The sequence below is a fragment of the Ambystoma mexicanum genome, chromosome 14 (genome assembly GCF_040938575.1).
Source record: "Ambystoma mexicanum isolate Mex_15411 chromosome 14, UKY_AmexF1_1, whole genome shotgun sequence".
NCBI lineage: Eukaryota > Metazoa > Chordata > Amphibia > Caudata > Ambystomatidae > Ambystoma > Ambystoma mexicanum.
Window position 1 is genome coordinate 38,851,688 of NC_090940.1, and position 12,522 is coordinate 38,864,209.

General features: G+C 44.8%; 1 protein-coding gene across 6 annotated transcripts in view; it reads left to right on the forward strand.

Annotated features, from left to right (window-relative positions):
* Positions 1-12,522, forward strand: part of HEATR5A (HEAT repeat containing 5A) — a 704,366-nt gene that overhangs the window by 497,742 nt on the left and 194,102 nt on the right. The gene's annotated exons all lie outside the window — the stretch shown is intronic.

Consider the following 12,522-nt stretch of genomic DNA (forward strand, 5'->3'; position numbering starts at 1 on the left):
GGTGATGATTGCTAAAAGAAAACCATGGTTTATGTTTTGGAGAGGGTTTGGTATCAACAACATCCAGCTTACCCCACACCTAAAACAGCAGTGAATTTGTTAGTTCAGAGTGTGATGCCAATTCACTGTGAATAGTCTTGGACAGCAACCAATATTTGTAGTCTGCAGAACAGGTACTGCATAAGTACAAGCTTCCCGCAAACATATTGCACCTAACAAACTCTTTCTCCAGGATGTATTCTTTGCAACAACTCCCTACGTGTGCCTCTTGCATGGCTGTTACATGCAAGTAACATTTCCTTTCTGTAGACTGCAATAGGACCAACGAGTCAATGTGAAAGACAGATCTGACCATTGAAATCAAAGAAAGAACATCATTAGTTCTGTCCCCTAATGCCCGGTAAAGCTCAAACACCAATTTTCTAGACCCTCCTTTTTGTTTGTGGCACATGCACCAGTCTTGTCAAGCCATATCTGATTTAACCTGCTTTGGGAAGGAAGGGGGTGCATTCATTGAGAAGTATATGTACTGAATATGGCTCCACATGTGTTTGCAATCTAAGGAAAATCTGCTTGCAATAAAGAGGTTGACGTGATTCTTGTTCCTATCTCCAGGATTCCCTCTCCCCCACCCCCCCACACCTCCGGCTGGGGCTGTGGTTGGACTAGAGATGGGGAAGAGCATATACCTGCCACTGCGCATCAGTAAAGGGAGCAGGTGATCAACCCCCTGCATTGGCTGGCTGCTACTCATTCATCAGCACTGGAGAGGGTTACCAATGTCACATTCCTTTTTTAATTGGTAGTGCACTGCTAATACCTTCCAGTAACCCTTTGTGTGTGTATTAAAGACATGCACCCCATATAACATATCAATGCACAGTACATTTAAATAGATGCCCCACATATAAAGTTCATATTCAAAATGCTCCCGGCACATTTCTCAGTAATGAACACTCCATGAATGCTCCTTACACTCTTGTATAATGTACATCTTTTAATGATGAGAACTAAGTAATAAAGAAACATTCCTACTGTTATGGTCACTACACACTGTAATTAATGAATAAGCAGCAATCATGTTCATTGCCTCCATGTCTACTCAAGGCCCAGACTAATCGACCTTCTCAAAGACATCCTAGCCACCTTACAAACTATCTGCCTCGCCAGGTTTTGCTAGACAACCTCACAAATCGTGCTAGGCAATCCTCATAAATGCACCTAAAAGCACTCTCCCTTTCACTACTTCAATACCTTTCTCAATGTGATATCAATGATGAGTAAAACACCTCTCATACTCACGATCTGTAGAAGGTAAGGAGATGAGAGGGCTGGAGAAGACTGGATGCCTGGAGTGGTCTACAATCGAAGAAAAATGGCAACAAATATTGAAAACCACCTATCCGAGCACTGGTCATTTTCTCAGAAAAGCAGAAAAATATGAAAAACTGCTTCAAAAAGAGTTAATGTCAATTGGGAGGAACCATGGTGTCCGCTTCCAGCCGATGAAGAATACAATCTGTTCATAGGTGTGAGCGGAGTTGCCTTCGGTGGAAATGTAAAAATATTCCCCGTACAGCTCAATCAATAGTTTTGTTAAAAAATGTATTGAGTCCTTTGGGGACTTAAATGCCTCAAAACAGCCATACATCCAAATTAGTGGCTTTAAAACCAGCGAGGAAAAGAGGGATTTCAGCCTCGTTGCTCTGCATAGAGGTTAATGGGCCCGTGCTTCTCCCTTTCGCCTAGTCCTTCAGGCTGTCCATTTGCCTCCTCTGTGCCCGCCAACAGCAAAATCTCTTGCCCTGCCTTCCGGAGCATCACTTTTATGCTATCTGGGCTTAAATTGTCAACTTCCCTTGTTAGCATAGGTAGCTCACTGGTCTAGTATAAGTGTAAAGCATCTTTTTAGGGAAGTAAAACGCTTGTTTATGTTGAGAGCAAATCTAATGCAGCTAATGCACCTTTCACCCACTTATACAAGCTGCTCGGCAGCTTCACACTTTGCAGGAAGTTCTGTAGTTACTGGTAGTTCTTTCAGTGTCCGTTTTATTATTACCAAGGCACTTTTGAGCATTTCCCAGAAAAGCAGTGACTACAGTTAATAACTTGGTTTATGTGATGTACCTGCAAGAACCATAACAAATATAATACAAAAAGCTGCTATTAAAGCCTGGTCCACACTTAGGCAATTTTGTGCGGCCTGGGGAGACATAAGGACTAAAGAGGTATGCACTCCGGATAGCAGTGCCTTTTCCCACTTTGAGGCCTGCATGGAACAAATCAAAGCCTGTTAAATCGGTCGGCAAATAGTTTGTCATAGATTGGGTAAGGTTCACTTTAAGGCTCATGTACACAGCTATGACCCGGAAATCCATCGTAGGAAGAAACTGCTGCGTCAGGAACCTCGGTCAATTGCCCATCGAGGGCTGGAGGCCGCAACACATACTGGGCCAGTGAAAGCCGAGAAAAAACGTTATGTGAAATGGCTCAAAGACCACAAAATCGAAATGGAGTGTGCCAAATAGCGCACTCTTGTTTGGTTATTCAAAACAAATGACCCGGTGCTATTCTGGAAAACGGTAAATGGGAAGCCTTTGTTACACAACACTTTAAGGGCAATTCCAACTACAATATTCTGCATAATATAAACAGTGCAGTTTGGCATTATGCCAAAGGCATGCCTGATGTAGAAAGAATAATCAGATCTTCCAAGAGTTCGCAAGCACCTGGACCGGATGGAGCCTGTAGTTCTCTTTTGAAGAAGGATCCTGGCAGGTGTACAGAAGCCCTACAATGGGTATTCTCTTGGATTGAAAGGACTCGGACCACCCTAGACTCTTGGAGAGACAGTATCATTGTGTTGATCCATAAAAAGGGTGACACCTAAAGACCCCGAGAATTATCGGTTGTTAGCAATGCTGGACATCCCTGTGAAAATCCTTGTATGTATCATTCTTGATGAGCTGGAGGATTGCACCCTGAGTAACAACATCATTCCATTAAATCAGACCGGGTTCTGGAAGGGCTTTGACACTACCATCAACAGCCTGGCCCTGCTACAATCTTGGTCCATATGTTATATGCCAGTGCACGCAGTATTCATTGATTTCAGTGCGGCGTTCGACACAGTGGACAGACCCAGACTGTGGGCCAAGCTGACAGCCTGGGACATCCCACCAGGGTTACTTAAATGATCTTTCTTCTTCATGACCATGCATGAGTTAAGGTCCGAATTGATGAGATGGGCAGGATGATAGGATGGGTGGACACAAATAAGGGACTGAAAAAAGAATGCAGTCTCACCCCTATATTATTCAACCTTTTACCTCTCAGACCTTGGAGAACTATGCATTCCCGCAGCAAACCCACACAAACTGGGGGGGTACTGTTATACACTGGTTGGGTTACGCAGACAACCTTGTCATCCTTGATTCTACCACTTAGGGTTTAACAAATGACATTGAATCGGTTGCCAAACTACGCCGACCAAAACACTTTAATTGTCAACACAGACAAAACCAAAATTGTAATTAGTCAAGAAGGGCAAGAGAGTGAAGATGGCATGGCTTATGGGGGCTCCAGAGAAGAAATGGTACCCGACTTCAAATATCTTGGGGTATACCTGGATGCAGAGTTAAGGGGCACAAAGCAACTTGAACATGTTCGCCTTAAAACAGCCATGGCAACCAGTCTTCTAAACACTCTGTCAGGAAAAGGTGGAGGATTCTCTTTAAAAATTCTATTACAACGTTGCATAGCAAAAGTGGTCTTGTTAATGGTATGGGGTGGAAATTTGTGCACTGATGCACTCGGAAAGCCTGAGGCATTTGGTAAACCTAGGTAAGCTTGAAGGAAAATGTCTTCTAAAATTACTCTGTTTACCACATTACATCCCTACTGACTATATACATTTGGAATGCAACCTAATCCCAATATGGGCCAAAGGGCAGCCTAATTCCAACCAGTAATTTGAAAATTCAAAAGGGACGCCTTGCATGGCTATCGAGTGACTTGGATCATAAAATGAATTGGTCACAAAGCAAATTGAAGCACCATATCACCTTGCTCCTACGCCAGGAGGGACCAGAACAGTGTACTACCAAGCTGTCTGGCAGGATGCAGGCATTAGGTTTCCTTGAACACTGTCGCTCTCTCTGGAGAGCTGGGGTATATTGAGTGTCTTGCAGGAAATTATGCAATATGGGACTACCTAAAAATCAAATTCAACAGTGTCCGATCTTTTGAAATATGTAGTGCTTGCCAGAACATCCCTTGGGAGGCCTTGTTTTGTCGCTTATGTGTGTGGAAACCACCAAGCATTTAATACTGTACTCCAAAACGCTTCTACCCTTAAGGATTATAGCACTCAAACATAGGCACACAGGTAAACACTCCTCTGGAGGAGGTCTGGCTGACTTGTATGATTGGGAATTTGGAGGGCCTTATCTTCCAACTTTCATTGCTGGTGAGGAAAGTCAATTCCATCTTCCATGTACTTTTTAACTAATAGATAATTGATGTGTAAGCAGAACATTCTGATTTTTAAAAGTTGTATCTTGTATCAACCTTATAAAATTATTTTTAAAAATATGTATATAATGGTCTGGCGTGGAGCCTGGAAATGCAAAACAATGTTATGTTCTGCATCGAACCGTGTATCCTACTCTTATGCCTGAATGTATCAAATGTATTTGAAAACAGTGCGCGCATTTAAGAAACCTAACTATGTATTTGCATTCAAACATTCATGGCTTGGAATATTGCTCAAAATATGCCCTAAACATGATTAGACACGGCTAAAACATAACATTCATGTCGCAGGAAAGCGGACACTACTTAATGCCTAAGGATAGATGGTTTACATGTGGAGTTATGGAGAAAGCTGGGAATGTGAGCGGGCACTGCTGGTTATTCTATGTTTCGTGTGAAATTATCCGAAGATCATGCTATTTGGGGTGCAGCCCACTAACTTGTGCTACCGTGTGCCAGCACAGAAGAAGCGAACTGAAGAAATGACCTCGACAATCTTGTCTGCGGTGTGGGCCGCACACCGTTTCATCCCATTGGGATTTTATAAATAAATCAATTTTCCAATGATCCAAGTTGAACAAATGTTTAATTCTTAAGTGATGTATTTTATTCTCAAACTTTCAAAGTATAGAGTGCTAACGTTGTTTATAAGTCAACATCATAAAGTGGCCAATGCATTTCAGACTATGTAGTCCTTCATCAGGGCCTTTCCTAATCAAAGTAAATAGCCACAAAGTAAACAGCATTCAGTGGTGTAGAATTATAAGGAATATAACATCATTCCAGTTCAGAAACATAACCAAGTTGAAAAATGGCATATTTAAGCAAAGAAAAATGCAGTCAAATCAACAGGGTACCCACTTACAAAAAAACAACATAATTCTACACCACTGAATACTGTTTACTTTGTGGCTATTTACTTTGATTAAGAAAGGCCCTTATGAAGGACTACATAGTCCGAAATGCATTGGCAACTTTATGATGACTTATAAACAACGTTAGCACGCTATACTTTGAAAGTTTTTGAGAATAAAATACATCACTTAAGAATGAAACATTTGTTCAACTTGGATCATTGGAAAATTGAAATATTTGTAAAATCTCCATAGGATAAAAGGGTGTGCGGCTTACATGTGGAGTTAGTCATAGGGCACATAATAAGCATTTGAGCGCATCTCAACCTAAACCCAGGTCTATTCAAGTATTTGTGTGAACTACATATTCCCTTTTTGGTTGTTTTGCAGAACCACTACTGGTACGGGATTCTGGTAAACTAACCTTGGTAGACGTGCAAAGATAGAACTCACCAAAGTCTAACAAACTTTCATTTGGTAACGAGACTCGCCAGTAAGACTTGGACTGAGAAGATCGGAGATTTGGTGTAAGGATGGTAACATGCCCTGGGGGTTTCAAGCTAGGATACTTCAAATTAGTCAAGAACATGCACACTGTAAGGGTGCAGAAGGGGGAGACTGACACACTGGTGGCATAGTGATTGCTGTAGACTTTTATTCACCAAGAAAATAAAGAGAAAACCTAACTTTCCCTATCTCTGAGGGGTTTCCCCAGCCTCAACTAAAAAAACAAATGGATCTATCAGAATGTCCTTGTGACTTAAGTCCACCGTCGTGTCTGAAATCTCAAACTCTGTCCCTTGCACTTAAAACTACAGTCAGTATCATATGGAGCCGAACTATGGGCTTATGGTGATTGTACCTACATCCAGACTGCCCAGAATTGATTTTTGAAAACTTGTCTCGGCCTTGCATTAAGGGCTCCTTCTATTCCTGTGTCGAGTGTGTTTGGCATAATAATAAATGTCATTATGCTTCAGCCTGTGCTTTACTGCCTTTGTATTTGTAACAATGAAGCCCTTTTGTTATATCAGGAAGGTCTATTAGAGGTGGCTACTTCCATGGTTTTTACATGTTAGAAATATGTGAACCAATATTGGGCTTGCGGTCCTATGTGAAAACCACCAGAAGTTCGGGGCCGGATACAAAGGTTATGCTAAGAAATGTTTTATGGAATGGGCTTGCAGTAAGATCAACAGCTGTTTGGCAGGAAAAAGTCAGTGGTTTATCTGCAGCTAAAAAAGGATTAGGATGCAGAGGCTTATTTAGATTTTCAGAATACCCCCAAATACAAAAGCTGGTATGGTAAGTTTCGGCTGGGTATTCTACCACTTGAGAATTGCACTGCTAAATGGAGCAAAGGTAAGTACTTCAACCGTTTGTCTGCTCTGTCGGGTTGAACTGAAGATGAAGTGCATCTTTTCATTTTTTGCCCATTTTATCGTGTGGTAAGGCGGCAGTGGCTTAGGCCATTACGGATTTATCACTGAGTATTGTCTACTCAGTTGGCCCTTGTAGTACTTAAAGTTTACCCTCCTTACCCACTTGTGTCGGCCGTTTCTGTCTTCTTATCTCCTGTTTTAAAAAAATGTTTATTATTGATAAGCAATGTTTAATCCATTGCATTATCTCCAGGGGTTCAGGTGGTGATTGTTGTATGTGATTCCATGACGATGCAATTGTTTTTTTTTTTAATCTGTTTTTACTTGCTGGCATTCATTTTAACTTGTGTTGCTAATCTTTTATGGTGTTTTTACCAAAACAAAGATAAAGGAAAGGACACTTACACCTAAACTAGAAGGTTGTGTCAGTGTTCTTGGTCCAAGAAAATGACTCCCTTTTCATGCACTGGATAGCGCAGTTCTGGTTGAAGTTCTTAACAAGGGGGAATTACTCCCTTCCCCTGGTCCCAGGATTCCACAAATAAAGGATTGTAATGTTCTTGTTCCAGGAGAATGACTCCATTCTCCTGGACTGGATATTCCACAAGCAAAAGACTTGTCAATCTTGTAGCACTCTGTATCAGAAAGTTCATCACACAAACCGGGGTGAATGACTTCCTTCCCCTGGTTGAAATAGCCAGCAGAATGACTCCTTCTCCAAGCTGCAGCTTATCACGTGCCTGGGGGAATGACTCACTTCCCCAGACGCCTCATCTTCTCTCCTCAAGTGCCGCCCTAGCAGGAGAATGACTCCCTTCTCCAGATATTTTGGATTTCAGTCTATTGAGCATGGGGGAATAACTGCCCCGGGAATAACCCTGGTTCCCTTGTTCCCCTTTTAGCTGCTCTGTAAAGTTTATGGTGTTAGACCCAGGCTTCCCCAGTCACGGTTCACTTGGTCCACTCTCCTGCCAACTGCTGCTATGAGGAAGATGATTTGGGTTTTTCTTCTTTCTTGTGGGTCCCAGATCATCCGCATTCCCCAGCTTTGCTCTATTGGCAAACTTGGTTCTGTAACCTACCAACTACTGTCAAAAGGAAGATACCCAACTTCTTGATTTGGGTCCCAGACCTCGGTTTCTCGCACTTTTCAGTTCGGCCCACTTGGCTCACTCTTTGCCAAGTACTGCTACAAGGAAGATGCCTTGCTTCTCACTGTGGGTCCCAGACGCTGGTTTCTCTCCCCAATCCTGACCAACGTAGAGCCCTTTACCTTCTTGGGCTCCTGGATGCTCCGCCAGTTCTCCTTGGTTGCGTGCTTTTGTTCATCAGGCTGCTTGGGTGCTTCTCGGCCTTCCTGGTCTGGCCGCATGCCTCTCCTTCCCAACACCAGCTTCCAACTTCCAATTTTGCTCAGGGCTAGCCCCATGCCACCGGTTTCCTCCCTCACTCAAAATCAGATTACTGCCTTCTTCTCTGCATCCTCTTTGAATCTCCTGGGCTGGGCGGTCATTCGCTCTGGCCTGCTGGTGCGGCTGTGGCTCTCCCAAATGCAGCTCCTCGGGCTTCAGAACAACTTTTTTTATTTATATTTCTTTATTGTATTTTATAACAGTCAACATAAACAACAATTCAACAAACCTCAAAACCTAACAAACTGATGCACTGCCTACGGGGATTCTGTGTCAATTATATTAATCATAGCGCTTGCTCTTCTCAGTATACTCAATTCACTGGTATTCTCTGCCCAGCTGCATATCCAATCGACCAACCTCTTCATTGTAAGGACCACACCTTCGGCTGGTTAGACGCCTTCATTAGAGCTTCTGACCCGGTCCATCAGGTACGGGCCCACACTTTCCGATCCCACGGGGTCCACAGTGTTGGTGTCCACTCTGGATCCCAGCATTTCCTGTAGAAGTGTTACAAGCTAACAGCTTGTCGCTGCTTTCTGGCAACCCCCTTTGTATTGCACTGGTCTATGCTCCCGTCTCTGCCGATGCCCAATGATTCAGGTCGGCCCACCATGCTTCTATCCTGGGCCCTGTGTCGGCCTTCCACGCCATAGCGATACAGCGCTTCGCCAGCATACACATTAAGTCCTTCATCTTGGCTATGTGTGTTCTTTGTGCACCCCCCTCGGGAATAGTCCCAGTGGATAGCTTTCTGGGGTCCATTGCTGCATTTGCATTCCGCGCATTGCCGCCCTTGCTTTAATGTCTTCCCAAAAAGTTTGCATTATCGTGCACCCCACAACATGTGGAGCATGTCTGCATTTTATGCAGCACGTCGTGGGCAGGTGTGAATGTCCTTGTTCCCTACTTTGGACAGTCTCAGTGGGGTGAGGTTCGCCCTCTGGGTGACGTAAAGTTGTATCTGCTTAAATCTCGTATTCTTCGAGACCGTTTTTTTTGTATCTTAGAACCCTTGACCATTCTTGATCCGTGAAAGGCTTCTGATGTTCGGACTCCCATTGGTTCCGCACCTGTAGTTTCTTGGTGTTACTAGTTTCCATGAGCTGCTCAAATAGCCCTGATGTCATGTGTCCCCTTTCGGAGATGTCGTACTACTTATCTAAGCCCCCCTGTAGGTCTCCGACCTCAGTGAGGTCAGGCCACCTCCTCTTTATGGTTCGGACCATACTGTAGTAGAACATGAATTGCCCTTTATGTATTCCATTATACTGCGAGGGTGTTGAAGTCCACAGATTTTCCCTCTTGCCATAGGTCTCCCACCTGTGCCACTCGTTTAGCATCCCAGTGTGTCCTGTAAGCGGCCAGAGCGTCTGGTCCGGCACCCACAAGTCCTGCTAGGGGTATCTGCAGGGAGCAGTGGTCTTGAGTTCCTTGCAGCTTCCAGGCCCCTTTCCATAACGTTGGCACCTATTTTAGCAGAGTAGGGAGACTCTTGGCCCAGGCTTTTCCCGTCAAGGTGATTTCACGTAAGTAGCAGTCCTGCAGTGCCGGCTGAAATAGCAATGGATCTATGGATTCTTCATTCCCCAACCATCGGACCACAAACTGCAGCTGCCCTGCTAGATGGTATCTTTCGTAGACCGGCACGTTGATTCCCCCCGACAGGTAGTCCCTTTGCAGTGCATGTAAAGCTATTCTGTTCCGCGCTCCTCCTCACAAGAATTCTCTCACTATTGTATTAAATGTCTTTAAAAATTGTCCCGGGATATTGTAGGGTATGTTCGTAAAGTAATAGAACAGGTGGGGTAGGACCGCATTTTTAGTAAGGCCGCTCTGCCACTGGGAATGATAGGGAATGTCCTCCAAAACTGCATGCACTTCATTGTTTTCTCTAGGGCCATTTGTGTGTTCCCAGCGTGTGTTTGTGCGGGGTCATGATATATGTCTACACCTAAGTAGTGGAAGGTGCATGGTGCCCATGTAAGACCCAGGTGTGGCAAGTGGTCAATGGGAAGTAATCTGAGTTTTGGCAGGGGATAAAAGATGGATTTTGCTTTATGGAGATACCCGATAGTTTGCCGTAGGCATCTATCGCCTCCAGTAGGTCTGGGAGGTTGTCGTGGGGGTTTGTGACAAACAAGAGCATATCGTCAGTTTATAGTGACACGAGATGCATGACATTGTCTACGCTTGGCCCCATATATGCGTAAGTAGCTTGCAGGAAGAGCGCTAGGGGCTCCAGCGCCGATATATAAAGCATTGGGGATAGCGGGCAGCCCTGTTTCGTGCCTCTGTATATCTCCATGCTTCCAAGATCTATCTCCCTGTCTCAACACTGGCCCTATGGTCTTTATACAGAAGCCTTATCCATCGAAGATAGCCCTCGCCCATACCATAGTGGGTCAGCACCCTGAGAAGCCAATTCCAGTTTAGAGTCGAAGGCCTTAACCGCGTCTAAAGATGCTATTGCGCACTTGTCCTGCATTTTACTGTTATGTTCTACAATGTGGTGTAGCCTGCGCAATTTCCACGAGGTGTTGCACCCCTGGACATATCCCGTTTGATCTGGGTGCACTAGCATGTGTATAATTCTTTTGAGTCTATTGGCAAGGACTGCCGTTAAAATTTTGCCGTCCTGATTTATCAATGAGATAGGTCTATAAGAGCCTGAATCTAGGGGGGTTGAGGGGGTCTGCCCGGTTTTAAGATGGGTAGTATCAAGGATTCACGCATGCTGTCTGGCAGCTGGCCCATTTCAAACGCCCCCTGAAATACCTCCAGTAATTTAGTAGCTAGAGTGGTCTTATACGCCTTGTAGAACTCTCCGGGTAGCCCATCGGGTCCCGGGGTCTTGGACGTCGGGAGGCTGTCTATGACCGCCTCCACTTCCTTTACCATTAAGGGGGCCTCCAGCATCTGTGCATGTTCCGCGTCCAGCTTAGGGAGGTCAATCTGGTCTAATACGTCTGTAATATCTGAATTATTTGCCTCGCGAGTGCTCGAGTATAGATTCTCATAGAATTCTGAAAAAACTTGGTTTATACCCTCTTGGGTCCTCGTCTCTGACAAGTGGATTTCTTGCAGCAATGCTATTTTGACCCTTGATTTATTGAGCCAGGTATGCACCCGCAGCCTCTTCACGTATGCATTCAGCCCCAGACATTCCAGGTCGCTATCGTGAGATCTTCTGAATTCTTATCACCTTGACTTGCGTTGGCCCGTCCATTCCCATGGGCTTCCTCCTGGTCTTTTGCCTTTGTCTCGGCCGCTTGTCTTTATGGTAGGCATCGCACTTGCCGTGTTAGTCGGTCCCCAAATGTCCCTATTCCCTTCATGCCTCGTGGTTCCAGTGATATTCTCCCGGTTGGGTAGTATAATGCACATCGCTCGCCTTTTTACCCTTGTGATCCTTCTGCCGGTTGTGCCGCCATTCCATTTGTCCGTATAAAAAGCCCTCCCCTTCATGTGCCTTGTACTGAACAGAAAATATAAACCATGAACGAACTCCCAGCCACCCTCCCTCTGCTTAGGCACCGCTGCTTCGCTTGTGCTGCCCCCTTAAGTGGGGCAGGCCCGCCGCAGCGTGATGCCTTTTTAAAACTGGCATCTGAACTGGTTGAACTCTGGGGTTCCGTGTCCTGTCATCTTCTGCGGCAAAACAGAAGTTTGTTGCTCCTTTATTTATACTACTGCTGGCCTACATTGCATCAATGGCATCTTAATGTTCCTTCTCTATGTTAGGTTCCCACATGTTATCCCTGGGGAGGATTCTCATTATTATTAGCATTTCTGGATCTCTGTTCGGGGATGCCCTGTTGATCCATCCATGCGTGGGCCTCCTCCGTCATATCAAAGTAGTACGATCTGCCCTCTTCGTATCACCTTCAGCTTGGCAGGGTACAGTAGCATGTAGCGTATGTTCGCTACTTTGAGCCGTTCTTTAGACGGGCCAAAGAGCGCCTGCTGTCTCTGGACCAGAACCGTATAGTCTGTGTAGATAGATATTCTGGAGGAGTCCCTGGTTATCACCCCCCCTTCTCTTGAGAATGTTAGTATTTTCTCCTAATCTTTAAAGTAATCTTGGTGATCATTGATCTTAGGGGGGCTCCCGGTTGTGGTTTCCTGGTCATGGTCCTGTGAACTCTCTAGTCAGGATAACTAACTATATCTACTCGAATATCTCAATGGCTTCTTCATCGGAACCGACGACGCCGCGATCCGGCTTCAAGAAATGTCGAGACTGCGATAAAAAGTCGATAACGGATCCACACAGGATCTGCTTGTTGTGCTTGGGATCCGAGCACCATTGTTCGGAGTGTGAGGACGGCATGTCCATGA